Raw genomic sequence first — 16,523 nt, forward strand, 5'->3', positions numbered from 1 at the left:
TCCAAAGAGTAGATAGGATTTCTTGAATGTTACTGTAAATTATCAACATTTGATTCTTCAATTTCAACCCATTTTAAAGTAGACAGAATTAGTTTCTGCACTGCAGTATTTCTGGGATTTACCAGATCTTCGATGTTTTCAGTATCTAATGACAGCTGTTTTATGCTATTGATTAAAATCTTAAGACAATATGCAACGTGTGTCAATTGCTTTGAAAATATAAATGGCATTTATATTCATTGTGGTATGATCATTGTTGATGTGATTTAAGGTACCTTTTACAAAACAGCATTCATAGTTTTAGTACCAGTTTCTCCAGGTAAACACTTTTATATTAGACATTCTCAAATATCCTTTAAAAAAGATAAAGTGCTATATTGCCCATTTGGCTTGAAGCTCAGGCATAATTTAAGTATTCAATGTACCAGAACAGAAAGATAATCATTACCTGGTTCAGCTGTTGAAAAATGTTCATAGTATTTGATATCTCATTATATAGTATTTGTAATTAAATATGAAAGTATCTGTGGAAACCTGCTTTTGACTTCTTTATGATTTCTTCATATTATTGGTCATGAAAGCAGAAGGCCACAATAACAGAAAGTGCAGTGAAAGTTTTTTTTTATTCATCATTGTAGAAAAAAGGCAGATTAGTTTATTATAATGTCCTGGAGCATGTCTTTAATACTACACATCTTAGAACGTAATCCTAACAGTAATACCAGCGAAAAACATTAGTTTCATGCTGTCAGTGTTTGCCGCCTTCTTTGTAGTCAGTAAAATCTTTCCTTTGTGAAAGGTTTACTGTTTGTAATGGGTGGGATATCAATGGATAACTTCTAGGAATTACTTTTCCCCATTATTTTATCAATTTGATATTAATGCCACAGCAGGGTTATCCTTTTTTAATTTTCAAAGGAAGTGAGGAGAATGGTTCATAAAATGAACTTATTTTTCCTGCTTATCATTTTACCCAAAATAAATAAAATAAAATTTAGCTTAATCCAACACAGGGTTACTCATTGTATGGTCATAAGGCGGAATAAACCCTGAAAAGCACACTAAGGCACTGGGGCATTATGGGGCAATTTAAAGATTTCAATTTCCCTAGACAGCATGTCTTTTGACTGTGGGAGAAAAGTGATAAAATGCGCATGGCCACAGGGAGATCAAACATCATACAACACACAGAGGGTGGCCCAGACTTTATTTGAACTCAGAATCAATGACCTGCTGATATTTTGGTTGTTTAAATCACAGTAGGCTTTTCCTTAAATTTTGGTTTCAAAGTGAGTTCAAGGTAGGCAGCCATTCTTACACAGTGCCATAAGATCTTGGGATATTAATTATCAAATTGTCAGGATTCATCTGAAGAATGGCACTGTCTGCCATTGTAGGATTGCCACTTAGTGGTTCACAGACACAACATTATGCAGAAAACCTTCTTAAAGGTTTCCCTTTAACCAAGGTAATACTTGGTTAGTTTCATAGATACGATGAGATCAAGCTACGATGCAGTAAAGCTTTTTGACTTGTTTTAAATATTCTAATATATGGAATTGTGAACAAATATTTAAGAAAAAAGACAAACTATTCTGCCCACCTAAGTTTAAATATCAGTAGTAGGCACTACATTCCCATCATACATCGACAACAGTACTACAACTGCACTGTAGTATTCTCTGAAGTGCTCTGGGGACTGAGATGTTAATTCTCAGATAAAACCATGTACTTTAAGCGTCGCACTCATAGCTATAATAATATCAGATTTCTTCTGCAAGAAAAATTAAATAAATTATAGTTTGATGGATTTAAAATGTACAATTCCCTAATTATTTTTATTGTAATCAGCTCACACGTAACTCTTATTCAATACAGAAAGGACATGAGCCATCTTGACTAGAGAACAATAATATTCACTAAGTGCTGAGTGTCTTTCTCTCTTGATTTGGTAAAACAAGGCATCTTTTGTGGTCTCCCTCCGGCCTGATGCTTGGGTAGGTTCAGGTGACAGCTCTGAGTTGCTAAACCGCCTCTTAATGAACGTGAACTCTCTCTGGCTGCTGTAAAGAGCAGGGGAGGCCTTTTTCCGCCTGCGTTTCCTCAACACTTTAGCCCCCATTGAGCCGGGAACACTGGCCACAGACAAAAGCCGTATATACTGTACAAACAGAGCTCCAAGCCGCAGTACACTGACTCATTCTTCGGTGTGTGTGAGAACTGAGGGGGACTCTATTCAGCCTCTTTGTGCGGTTGTCTGTCAACAGTGTTGTTTGAGGCACAGCCCATTGTACCGGCCAATGTTTCTTATTGACACAGGACTCTGCTCTCAGTGTTCCCAGGGTCGAACCTGCTAGTAAGCGAATGTTTGAAAGAAGATCCTTGGGTAACATGCAGTTTGCCGCATTGTACACTGACATATTAAATCTAAACTGTGGTTTGCATTAAACCAAACAGGTAATTGTCCGGTCACAGCTGCAGCTATTGACATCTCACCACCTCCCTTCTGAGACAAATAGCTGTGGTTTATCCCTTTTATACTACACTTCTCAAGTGGTGTGTGCTAAATAACTGAATTACTGAGTAGTATGAAAAGTTCAGTAGGGTGGATACATACACATACAGTTCAAGTAGGTAACTGCATCAGCATGCGTAGGCTGCAAAGGACCAAGTAAAGGTTTATTCCATGCTGAAAAGAGAAGAAAAGAAACACAACATTTCGGTTGTGGAGTCTTCTTCAGGTGTGAAGAAGAAGAAACACCTGAAAAAGGCTCCGTAGCCAAAATGTCGTGTTTCTTTTCTTCAGATACTGTATATACACCTATATGTGTGTGCGTGTATGCACAAAGTTTAAATTTATTTTTATGACACTGCAAATGCCTAATGACTCAAAGTAATTGATGACTTATTCTGACAGCAGTGGAACGTGGTAGGTGCATATTTTGCTATGTGTATCTCAAATATTAGAGTATAAAACGTAAGAGGATAATTCTTCCAAAACCTAGTGACAATGCAACCATTCATATTTTTTGAAGGTGTTCATCTGGCTCTTGCAGGCATCCATTGGATCACTGTCCCTGACATCAATTTTGATTCACTATTGTTACTACTGTAGATGGAATTTGTCCCTGGACCATAATGCTACCATAATGATGCTTTCTGAGAATGAAAAAAAGATTTCCTTGCTCTCCTCTCCTTTACAGGTCTAATCAATAATGCCACCAGCAGTTTTCAACTAGTTGACAGAAAAGTTGAGACAGTCTTGCCCCTGTGCCGGTATGTGATTGTGGTATAGACAATACTCAGTTAGTTAGGGTTCTTCTCTAAGGGACACAGATGAATTTTTACTGTAGGATTTAGAAGAGTGAAGGTTGCTAATCTTAATTTTTGAGGAAGTTTATTTGGGGACTTGTAGTTTCTTGTTGTATGCAGTATGCACAGAGCATACAGAGTACACATTCAAAGCAATAAAAAGAATAAGGTAATCCCCACAAACCACCAGACTTAATATTTTGATGTTTCCTTTCTTTTTACAGCATTTTGTTCACTGCTGTCATCCACTTAAGCAGTTGAACTGCTTTCCTTATTTTGAAGGGATTACTGTTATTGCCCAGCTGGTTTGTGGTGTTTCTGGCTTAAAGAATTCCAGCATGTTTTATACTTCAAAGTGTTTCCAATAAAGCTTGCAGCTAGCAGAGGAGCTCTTATTCTTAACACATAAATTATGCACTTAACATGTCTCTAAATGCATGATCGAAGTTCAGTACTTTAGAAGTAAAGAAGCTTTACTTATTTCTACCTTCAGTCACATTTGCACTTGCAGCCAATGCTTTCTAAGCCTATCATCCTGTAATGGGGTCTGTACAGCAGCTCTTTGTATTACCTCTTTTAACCTGACAAACTGAATTTATCAAGGTAAAAAAATAAGTCTATAATAAGAATGCTACATTTTCACATGGGGAGGCCACTTCAGCCTTACATCAAGCAAAACAGTCACTTTCAGTGCCAAAACAGGTTCTGCATTATAGAGTGCTTCAAAATGAATATGCAGCACTCGTGTTTTCAGCTTATTCGATTGGATTATGCTATCATTACTCTGGTTGCTTTGCAAATGGTCCATGTAACTGTGGAGAGTATAAGATGATTAGGTGTTGTTGTGCAGAGATCGGTGGTGAGAGAGCCAGCCTCTACCATCTGGTAAGCAGCTGAAGGAAAAGTGCTGATACAGACCTGTATTTTGAGCCTGAGATGATGGAGCGGAGCAGCTCCCAGCCCAAAGACCCTACCTTCTTCTCATGTAGCTTTACTTGGAGATGCCTTTAGTTATGGGTGACAGGAAATTCACCTTGTTTGTAGTTTCTTCCATGCCTCAAAGTACTCTGCCCCTTTTCCCTCATTCTGTTGGTATGTCCCTTGCTATTCTTTCTAGTGCCATCAACAGCACCATGGAAACAAACTAAACAGTATGGCACATCACCTGTCATTCAAGCCACTGCACTTTCACACAAAGTCAGGCTATATTGCTCATCTTGTCTCAAATACAGAAAACACAGTCTGTGCTGGCCACTAAAGTGCCACAGGCTGTAAGAGGACAGTAGACTCAAGTTGTTTCTTCTCAACATACCTCTTCACTGTCGATATCTCAAGCAGGAATGGGCAAGCACCTTCTTCACTGAAAGAAAATCTGCAGAATTCAGTGGTGTAAGAAAGAAAAAAACAGGGCAGACTTTAAGTTTTAAATCACCATCTCCCGTGTGGTTTGCTTGTACATTGCGTTAATAATTCATAGCTCATTACCACTTGCAGTTTTTATATCAGATGATCAGCCCAATGTTAGTTTCATTCTGAACCACTGTTAAATTTATTTAAGTTGTACTGCATATTCCCAAAATAACTATATCCCTGGTGTTGAGCAGTTACTAATTAAAAAGATGCAGGATTTAATAGCAGGACTGGGTTGATCACCCCAAACATGACTAGAAGTGTGTCTGGATTTCCATATCAAAATGTCATAATGATGACAAGTGGGTCACATAATGTTTTTATAAATCACCTTTCCTTTTAATGGGCCAATTTAGATCTGTTCAGGAAAGCCAGCACTCCATGGAGCTGCTGCCCCCTGGGCTCTCAGGCCAGATTGACAGCTTGTGTCGCTCACCAGCAGCAATGGCAACTGATGGTGCTTCTGTAACAACTGCAGCCTGTTGAAAGGCCTCACAGCTGTCAGGCCACGTCACTGAGTGTGAGATCACCCTCACTGCTGCTTCCCAGGCCGTGCCTGCAGGTGAGGGAGTGAGGGAGTAAAAGGGGGAATTGGAGTGGCAGGGGTGAGTGAGGGACAGGATTAAATAACTGGGAATATGCAGCTGTCCCCCTCTACCACACACACTCACTTCCCCCTCCTTTCTTTCCCCCTCCATCACCCAGAGAGGGCATGAGGTCTGTCAGAAAGCAAGAGATTCTAATTCTCACAAGTGTCAGGCAGTTTGAGTCTGGGGCTTTATACCAGCAAACATAGGGCTTGGATACTTTAAACTCACTCCCAGTACACAGCAGCATTTTCTAAATCAAGACAATGAGCCAGAAGTTTAGATATGGGTCTAAACTGTTTTGTTTTGGTATAGGAGATTATGTTATAAGTTTTCTTGCATCTTTAAGTAAGGTGATGTCACTAACGTTCAAACCACTCATCTACTCAGAGCTGTGCAGCAGTGTCCCTCAAATCCACTCTACAGGGTTTTATAGTTTCCTGGCTTCTACTGAGACTATTTTAGACTTATTTTAGCTCTGCAAACCTGCTGAACCATGACCATCAAAAAACATATTTGAAGACCACTGTTGTGCATGTTGGTCAATGTGCACTGAGAAGACATTCTGCTTATGTAAACTTCTGTAAAGAATGCTTTTCCCTTTCAACACACACAAAATGTCTTCTGTGACATTTTGGTAATATACCACAATGTATGAAGTCAGTGGTTTTCCTGAACCATCCAGACCCTCTTGAGAAAAGCTTTCATAGCCAAAGGCACTTTCCCACCATGAGTTAGTAGAGGAGGCAAAACAAGTGCTTCATGTGCTTAGGCCTCTGCAGAAGGAAGGTGAGAGAGCTCTGTTTTGTGAACTGTGGTGTGCAACTCCCCATTCTTTAAGCCCTCACTAAAATCTTAATTAGAATTTTTAGAAAAGGGCAAATGGACTGTGTAAAGTTTAAGTTCTTAAAGCAATAACTTAAAAAGTATGCAACAGTGTGCTTTTTAGTTGGGTTTCAGACAGCATGTAATTAGTGAATTTCAAATGATTCTTGCATGTAGCAATCTAATTTAACATTGGGTTACTCCTATATGTCAGCTTCCTTGAAAAACTAACATATAGCCAACAACAGATTAAATATTGCTGTCTATCAGGCAAGGAACATTTCTTCATGCCAGTACTGCCAATAAGCTAGTAAGGAATACGGTGCTCTATCTCCATCCTCTACAAGGAGGTACAGGGCTAGTATCGCTCCAGTGCTATTTAATGCTGGTTTCTGTGGAATTCTTTTGGTGTAAATACAGACAAGTATGACCGAAATACCAGGCATGACAAAGTACAACACTGTCCCTAAGAGCAGAGACACCTAGAGAGAGCAGCTACATCCATTTGATACAGGTACAGAGTATCCCACCTACGGTAGCTGCAGCATAGTTGCTAGCCATGGAGGCACAGTGAACAGTGGAAACCTAGCTGGTAGATGCAGATTGTTTAGCTACTGGGAAGCTTTCTTCTAACCAGACCACAGTAAAAACAGGTGACTTGAGCCTCTAGAAGGGGCAGAGGCCTTCATTTATTTAATGCTTGTGTCAGCCTCGAGTTAAGTTGATCAAGCTAACATGCTCAACCAGAGAGGGGACAGATGGAACTCTGTGAATGAACAGAGGTAGACCTGAAGGAGACTCAAGGTGTGACGTGTTTGAGCAGTCTGAACTCCAGCAACATAGGATTTTTTAAGGACTTTGTTAAGTGCCATTGTTTATTAGGGAAAGCAGGATCCTTTGACAAGCCTACCAGAGAGGTGGTCATCACCAAACTCTAACCACTACTTAAGAAAATCCAGGAAGACCTGCTGCGTTCACCCCTCGCCTGAAGCTAAACTTGAGCAACAGCCTGTTGTTGGTTTTCTATGTACTCTGTGTTCCATTGAGCATAGACACAATGGAACTTATGTTGTGCTGCAAATGGCATAGTAAAAGCCCGAATAATAAAGAGTATCTATTCTTTTGTGTACATGGTTGTACAGTATACTGACTCTCATAGTTCTTTAAACAAGTTGCTGTAACTATGCTAAGATCATTTTACAGATGGTGTTAAAATGTGGTTCATACAAGATACATTTAAGAAAACATTTAATTAACATCTTATGTTTGTGCTGATGGAAAATGTATTGACTTCCTGTTATGTACGTGCAGGTCTGAGCTCTCAGCCCTTGGTCTCCTTGGAGACCTTTCACGTTCTCAAGAGGAGCTCAACACTGTTTGGTGTTACACACCCCAGATTCCACATGCTGTCCCAACCAATTGTCATGCATTAACCTTTGATTAGCACAGTATTTAAGCCCCACTGCTCAGGGCTTGGTTGTTGAGTTGCTCTCAGCCACGCTCTGTCCCGACCTGAGAGTTCTGTGACTAAAAGGTTGTGACATCCCACAACAACACACCTTACGGCATCTGTCACACCTCAGCTGTTGTTGAGCAGTGCTGTAGCAAGTTGACAGGTCGAGACACAAGCGTGTGACTTTGGGGATCTTTGGGGTATCCTGGAGAGAAGAGAAGTAGGTGAGACAGTAGATTGAAAGCAAAGAGATGTCCAGGCACGCTTAAGCTCGGAGAGGGCAAAGACAGCTGTTTGTAGATTGAGAGCTGTCTATAGAAAAGAAGGCAGGGTAAGACAGTGAGAGAGGGGTAGTAAGGTTGCTGGTGCAAGTCAATCAGGAATATGCTGACAGCGGAATTGCAGTTCTGCAGTGGGTCAACCAGAGGGTTGAAATCCCAAAATACTGGCGAGAGGTTCTCCAGGGAAAGTCCAGTCTCCACTGTATCAGAGCTTGCTGAATGTCAAGAGAAAAACTCTGGTTTAGAGAGGCGTGTAAACAGTACCCTATAAGCAGTTACTCAAATGAGCACAGGTCTAGCACAGAGCCCTGCCTTATAAATAGCCCAATTAATGGGACAATTGACCAGAGGATTGACTGCCCGAAGTAATTGGCCTAATTGAGAGGTGCCGTGATCTTGTTTGCATGGGCTGGTGGAAGGCTTATTCCCCATGCGAATGTGCTGGTAATCTCTGGCAATGGCAGGACACAACCCACTCCCAGCCTGGGCATATTATCATATTATGATGACACCATAGTCAGGAAATACTTTTAAATATACAGAGATAAAATAGTTTTGTTATTTTAATAGGAATGTATGAGATATATATTCATGATTACCCCCACAATAATAATTTAATGACAGCTATGGGTACAGAACAAAAAACAGAAACTCCTGAGTAAACTAGGGACATGTATTCTGAAAGCAAGGGCTTCGACACAGTAGACAGTAGCTTCTACACAGCTTATTCGCAAATTAAATTAATAAAATCCCAGCATGCTTAGGGTCATGTATAAGAATGCCTGGTTGCCTATAATCATGACTAACATGGCTGCAAGAAGAGACCTAAGTGACATTGAAGGAGATGTTGCTGGGGTATGCTTCAGTGATCAAGGAAGCTCAACTTGCTGATTTTTTGCTATTGCAAAAACTGAGTAGCACAAAAAAATGGTTCACCGAGAACACCACAGAGAATGAAACAGTAGTCAGGTTAGAGTTCACAAACCACTTGTCACACCAGCCATGTCCTTCTGCGAGTCCAGAGGTGCAAAGTGCACAGGCAGTGGACTACAAAGCAGGGGGAAAATGCGATATGGTCAGATGAACCATCATTTACCATGTTCTTGACAAACTCACAATGACAAACATACAATGCAATACATACATCCAATGTGACACCAACCTAAAGAACTTTACAGCCCAAAGTGCTTTGTTCCAACAGTGAAGGGTGCTCATAATTCCATAATGTTGTGGGGTACTTTTTGCTGACATGTTTGATTGCACTAATGTCCTCAATGCTAAGGCATTGCAATGTCAATGCTAATCTCTACTTAATGGTACTGAGTGGACATCTTCGCCTAATATTGCCACATTTCTTTCCCACCTGGAGAAGTGACTTCCAGGATGACAATGCCTCCATCCGCAGAGCATGTGTGATTGCCGACTCGTTTGATTAGATTAACGCTGATGTTCAGTCACCTGATCTGAGGCCATTTTAGCATTTATGAGATATTCTGGAACAGGGTTTTCCACCTCCATCAATCAGGCATGAGTTGATTAACCTTTCTGTGGAAAAATGGTGCCACACCCCTCTTGCATGGCTTCCAGATGCTGGTAGACTCTATGCCATAGTGCCTAATGGCTTTACTGGCCAAATTTGTTTTTTCCAATTTTTTGGTGTTTCCTTTTATTGAAAATTTTAAATTGAAAATGTTGTGCTATGTTTCAAATTTTTGTTCAAAACTTATATATGTCTGTTTAAGTAAACCTGTAAAATTGTCTTTTAATTCAAGAATCTCATGCAGTTGTTTCTCAGAAGATACCAGGGTATTGTCTCCAACAGCATTGCAGCTCAACTTGTCCCAGACTCCCACAATCTATTGTTTAAAGAAGTGTTTCTTGTCCTGAGCTTGTTAGCTTCCAGAAGAAAAAAGGCAGAGTTTCACAGTTCTGTGATAACCCTCTGGAAATTCGTGAGGATTTTCCTCTTCTTTTCAGGACAGAAACACTCAATGAGGGTTACACAAAAACGCAACCCAAAAAAATAGAACATAAACAATTAAAAAACAGTACAAAACCAATTTACAGCTACAAATATCCAAATCTTATCCACCAGTCTCCTTGCTCACGAGCTTATGCAACACAATATTTGCAAGTCACCAGAAATCACAACATTTATACATGAGACAGGACATGTAGTGTCACATAATAAGATATCATTGGAGATTACCAGAGGAACATCACACAAGCCACAAAAAGCAGGACAATCCTTAATATCATATACCAAAACAAAAAAGCAGTAAGGTCAATATATAATAAATATATTGCAAAATTAAAGGGATATATACTGACATCCCTCTATCCCGTGTACACATAAAGGTGTATTGTTTTCCCTTACAAGACCAGTTTGGTATTTTCTGCATACGCGTCCTTTGTACCATGTATAGCTATTCACATGTCTTTCACAGGCAAAGGTAGATAGACTTTCCCTGGCTGGTTAAACAGCAGATAATGATAGATTGTTTTCCAAATGCTGGATAAGAAGGGGAGCAAGAAAAAAAGAAAAACAGTTTTAAAAGCAGGTTTGAAAGCTTGAATGAGATCTCTACGGGGCAGTGTGAGAGGCAACATGATACAGTGGGAAACCTCTGAGACACCCACAGAACCGTAAATAGAACAACAGGAACTCATGTACAATTAGCTCTGTTCCATAATGGGTGTACTCTGCTCCTAAAGATTGCTATGGTTTAGCTGTGTAGATATATGTTTCCTAGAATGCTGTCCTTTCCCTTGTTCTTATCACTCATCTTGTCATTTTTTTCTTTTTTAAAGAAAGTATAGTTGCTTTGATCCAGTTAACCTCATCAAAACATGCAAACAGATATTGTGACATTTGGTCAGTGCTGTTCTGTTGTTTTTGTAGAATATTTTTACTGAGGCCTCCCAAGTCTTCCAGTGTCATTTGCATGCTCTGACTCACTACTATAATTATGAGACAGCATTACTGAGCTAACAGTGCACCAAGCCCAAAAGACTTTTGTACATCAAAACAAAACATTTTGGGATCTGCTGGGTTTGGAACACCACGTGACATGTTGTGATGTTGTGAAAGGGTAAATGATGAGATGTCTTAAAACTAATTGCTTATTATTAGAAGTATGTGCTCTTTGACAGAAATTTGGTCAGTTCATAAAAAAGTGGATGCAATCTTTTATTAAGGTGGAGGTTTAAAAGAAAAGGCCAGCAGCATGAACAGATATGTCTTGAAATCTATGACACATTGTCCATTCTTTTATGGTAATAAGGAAAGGCTTGGCAGATGACTCTGTGGTTTTGTTAAGTCTTTGAGCAGCTCTGTGAGGCTGCTCAGTGAAAGACTAATCACCACATTCGTCTGTCTTTTTCAAGAGACTCTCAGTAGTAAGTCTGACTCAGTTCGTCTAATGCTCTCTGCTTATCAAATCCAGAATGTTGCGAGTGCTCGTGATCAGAGAACTTCTTCATGTCTCTCCAATGTCTGACAAGTGTGTTGATCAGGTTACCTGTCAGTGATAGAATATAATTCCTGTGTATCATAGTTAATTTGTGTAGAGTGGTCTTGAGACCATCATTCCTGGTCTTGCAGCAGCTTAAATATATCCCAAGACGGCTTTCGTCTAGTCCCCAGAGAAGAGTATACAGATTGATTTTGTCCAGAGTCTGAAATACCAAAAATGCTTTTCAGTTCACAAGAAATGTGTATAAATGTCCTACAGAGTGCATATTTCGTAGAGGATGACATTAAACATAATCTGATGTTTATTATTAATAATAACACAGTGTAGTAAAACTTGACATACTTTTATTTGATTCATCCCAATCAGGGCACAAATGTGTTCCCAAAAAATAAAGCTGGAAGCCCTGATTTAGATCCAAGAAACCTACACTAGACATAAGTAGAATCCAAACCATAAGTACCAGAGATAAGTGTTAGGAACCCCTGGTGGGAAGATACAAGGATCCTGTGCAGACGCAGGCACGGGTAATAGATGAGGCAGGCGAACAAACCAAAATGAGAGGCAAGGTCGTAGTCAAAAGGCGAAAGGCAAATTGTAATCCAGGAAGATCTCCGGTAGCAAACAGTCCGAGGCGAGAGGCGAGGTGCAAAGTCGAAAAGGCAGAAGGGGAATCCAAAATCCAGAATAAACGAGGTACGGGGAACAATGCCAGGTAGAGCTCTCAAGGAGTAGACTCAATACCGAGCAGCCGGAAGCAGGTGAAGATGGTATAAATAGCAGTGCACACCGCACGGTGAGTGTGCGCAGGTGGTTTAACTCGTGCGGCGGCGTTTGTTAATAATCACCCGCTGCTGGGGCTGATTAGCTCGCTTACGATTTGGTCTTGACTGCCTGGTGGTCGTGACAATAAGCTCCATCATACCTGGAAGCAGCACATCAACGGAAGTAGGTCCAAGCTTAAGGCTCATCTAAAAAAATCAGAAAGAAATGCATTAATGTAATTTGTGTACAAAATGTTCCTATATAAACCACCAGTCTGGTGAGTTAGGTACTTGATTCTAAATCAGGAACCAAAGAGGGGTGTCTTTAACATTTGATGTGCTGTTTGCTCCACCTTGCCTCACAGGACAGTGTCTGCATGAGTGAAGCACCTCTCACTGACAGCTCTTAAAGATCAATGGCACTTGGCAATTGCGGGGATAGAGTGGGGAGTTTCTGAGTTGAACCCGCCCAACCTAGCGAGAGTGTGGCCACTGTCTGAGTGGACGTCTTATCTAATTGAGCCACTTCTGTCTCTATATGCACTATAGATGTGAGTGTGAGTATGAAGGAATTTAGATTAAATGCATCCTGAGTTTGCATGAAATGGAACAATACTTTTGTTCACATTCATGTATGCAATATCATTTCAGTGGGTTTTCACACTGTTATGTTATGAAGGAAAAAGGCAGGAGACATTGTATTCTGGCAACAATATACTTACACTTTTGACAAAGATGGATTTGAAGTGATTCAATTGTGATTCTTCAAAAGAAAAAAAGATGAGATTTAGAAATCTTGTAACTCAGTGTGGTTTTAATTACCTATTTGTGATCAAGGCCACCAATCTTCTCAAGGGAAATTATGTACTATAACCAGAAATAGTCCTCAAAAGGCTGCTTGTGATTTAAAGACAAAAAAATTACAATGTAGATCCCTTAATGTTTTTGCGCTGGTAATATTTATAGCTCACTGCTTGTTTTCTCTCAGTGTAAGACAGTTTGCTAAACAGAAATTCTAAATTCAAAACTAAAAGGGAAAAAAAATTGACTAATTTACTCTTAAAGGCAACAGATGCATTTCACTGACTAGCGAAATGTAAAAAAAAACATATCCAGTTGTTCTTCAACTGGAGTTGTTGTTGTTGTTGTTCTCCAGTCACACAACCTATTATTAAAAAAAAAATCCTGAAATTCACAGATGTTCTTCTTGGCACCTCTACAGTACTAGTGGGGTTTGGGTTTTTGCTAGTGTTTCAATGAGAGGTTTCTTTGTTGGACACAAAGCATTGTCTGTGCTGGGAATTGCAGCAAGGATGGGAAACTGTCCTAGTGAAGGGTGCATGGGATTTGTAACAGAGAAAGTACATTAGGGATAGCACTGGGGCCAGTAGCTCATCACCCACATTGGGCTGCTCTGATCTTTCCCCACAGGTTTGTGGGAACCATCTCTGTAAATGTTCCAATTTAAGAGGAGAATGATGAGAAGACAATGTAAAAAGTGGATGGCATACACCTGTTTTCTACATCTTTTTTTTTTACAAGAGAAGGTAACAGGAGTGCAGACTTTATGCTTTCTTTGTTTTCCTGGATCAACCCATTTTTAAAATGTGTTGAAAAGGGAAGATACAGTGACGTGGCTATTAGCACAGCTACCTCACAGCTCTACAGTCTTGGTTGGATTCTGGCATTGAGCATCTCACTGTGCCGAATTTGCGTGTAATCTCTGAGTTTGTAGTTTGTAGCTTGCCAGTTATTTTGGTTTCTTACCAAACCCAAGACTTGCTGGTGAGGATTGACTGACTATTCTAAGTTGTGCCTTTATCTGTGAACCTGTAATAAGATGATATTATGACAGTCTGTGTAATGGGAGAGCATAGCATATTTGTGCTCCATTTCTCCAGTGTTGTCAGTGGTGTACAGTTGTTCTAAGAAACCCATCACCAATATTTTAATGAGAAGAACATGTGACAAGATCTGGTGACAATGATCAATTTAATGATCTGGTAACAATATTACTATATGTACAAAGTACTGTCTCCAGGTATCAAATCATCTGTTTCCCGTATCTTGTATGCATAATACAAAATAAATAATATCCATTCTTTAAATTTTAACATTAAATACAAAGTTTAACATTTAGAAATTACTCAATCCTTAAGAAACACATAAACACTTAATGCTGGACATTGGCGGATACGCCACGTTCTAAGAAAAACTTGCCTCAAAAGTTCTGTTTCACTTCATTATTTTACATCACCAAAACCACAAAACTTACAGAAAATCTTTTATTAATCGAAAAGTGTTCAACTAGGGCTTCACATAACCGTTTTTAGACATTATAGACAAACGTTCATATAGTCACACGTGTGCTATCCTTAGTGTGGTCATAAACGTCCACAGTGTAAATCAATATCTACCTTTGATTCCTTTGTAGTTTTAATAGTTTTTACCAACCAAACCACAAAACCATGGTAGCAATCGAAAAAGGACAACCGGAGCTTTAAAAAAAATGTTGTTTTTTTTAACCAAAACGATCGATCCCAAAATCACTTTTTATCTGAAGATGCACTTCCAAAATTCCCATATGCATCTATTAGGTTATCAATACCAGCAAATCAAGACCTCAAAAGCAAAAACCAGCAAAATATATATATATCCCATGTTTTTACCTTATTCCGAAGCACGATATATATCCACAGAAGCCTAGACTAGCTTATCTCCAGACCTGGAGGGTACTGAATGTTATTGATTTTGTATTAAATGTTTGAAGCAGGACCGCCAGAAATAAGTGTGATTGGTAAAAAGCGCTGTCATTCATTGTATTTTCAGCCATTCAGAGCCTTTAGGGGATAAGACTTCCTCTAGAAGCCTCAGGCTGCATTCCGCCTGCCTTTTAGCTGTCAATCATTGACTCAAAAGGGGTAATCAATCAGTTTTTTTATCAGTTTCTTTTTTTCACACCAGAAGGCAACTCTGAGGTTTTTTTTATTGCATAACATAAGATAAAGGCTCTCTAGCAGTGTCTAAAGGTTTTTATATCAATTGCAATGGTTTTTATTGTTATTATTTTCAATATTTTTATGATTTTTTATTATATGTGTGAAATTTCATTCCAGGTTCAGTCTTCACAAAACATTATGTAGATTTTTTTCTAATTGATCAATTTGTCCCAGATTTTTATCCAAGCTAGTAGTCACCTAGAACAAATAATTCATATTATTAATATAATATAATATTTCAAATAATTCCCAGGACATTCACAGGCCTAGAATTGAAATTTCTGACCTCTGAAGTCCAAAACAGCATTTCCGCCTGCTGTTTTGTTTTGTTTTTCATATGTTTGCCTGCTGAGTGGACACATTAAGAAATATAAGAAATTCTCTTCACACTCAAAGCCAAGGGGGTTAGCTTCAATTTAAGACCTGAACCAGGCTCCTGCTATGTTCTGCTGCAGAGATATAACAAAATGTTTAAGGGGTGGAAATTCCAGGTGGACATTGGCTAAATAATAATATCCATTCTTTCAATTTTAACATTTCAAGTTTAACATTTAGAAATTACTCAGTCCTCTATTGTTGTTGAAATAAATCAAAACCCACTTCCTTTTAGCTCTTTCAGATTTGCTTAAGAAACCCATAAACACCTTTAAATGTGGATGAAATGTGGATTGTCATAAATGTGACAAACCTGAATACTCTATTTACAACTGGTGTTCTGTTCACAACTGGTTGGCAATATGGAAGTGATCATTCAATTTATCTATGATTGTGTAACATATATCAACACTTGTGCAATATATCTATACTGTGCAATACATCTTCTTTGTGCACTGTACATTGTGTTTTGTATTTTCTGTGTTATGTTGTACTGTGCTGTGTTGATTGTGCCTGGCTGCTGTTGCACTGCAATTTTACCTCACAGAATTAATAAAGTACCTATCTATGTGAGATTGTATTTCTTTCCACATTTGGACAACGATGGAAAGCTGAGAGAGCTCAGAGCTAAGGTGATGTAAGCAGGACTCTTGTAGGTCTCAAAGACATCCGGTGTCTTCAGGGTTCAACTGTTATAAAAGTCAAGGAAAACACACCTGTTTTGAAAAAAGATTCAAGAGACCACTAGGGAGCCTCACATCTGTTTAGGGAGCCCCAGAAGTCAGGGTAAAATTTTCAACTCACAACTGGTAACCCACTGAAGCTAAGCAGGTGTGAGCCTGGTCAGTACCTGGATGGGAGACCTCCTGGGAAAAAACTAAGGTTGCTGCTGGAAGAGGTGTTAGTGAGGCCAGCAGGGGGTTCTCACCCTGCGGTCAATGTGGATCCTAATGCCCCAGTATAGTGACGGGGACACTATACTGTAAACAGGTGCCGTCCTTCAGATGAGACATAAAACCGACGTCCTGACTCTCTGTGGTCATT

This window comes from Lepisosteus oculatus, chromosome 10 (genome assembly GCF_040954835.1).
Source record: "Lepisosteus oculatus isolate fLepOcu1 chromosome 10, fLepOcu1.hap2, whole genome shotgun sequence".
In the NCBI taxonomy this organism is placed as follows: domain Eukaryota; kingdom Metazoa; phylum Chordata; class Actinopteri; order Semionotiformes; family Lepisosteidae; genus Lepisosteus; species Lepisosteus oculatus.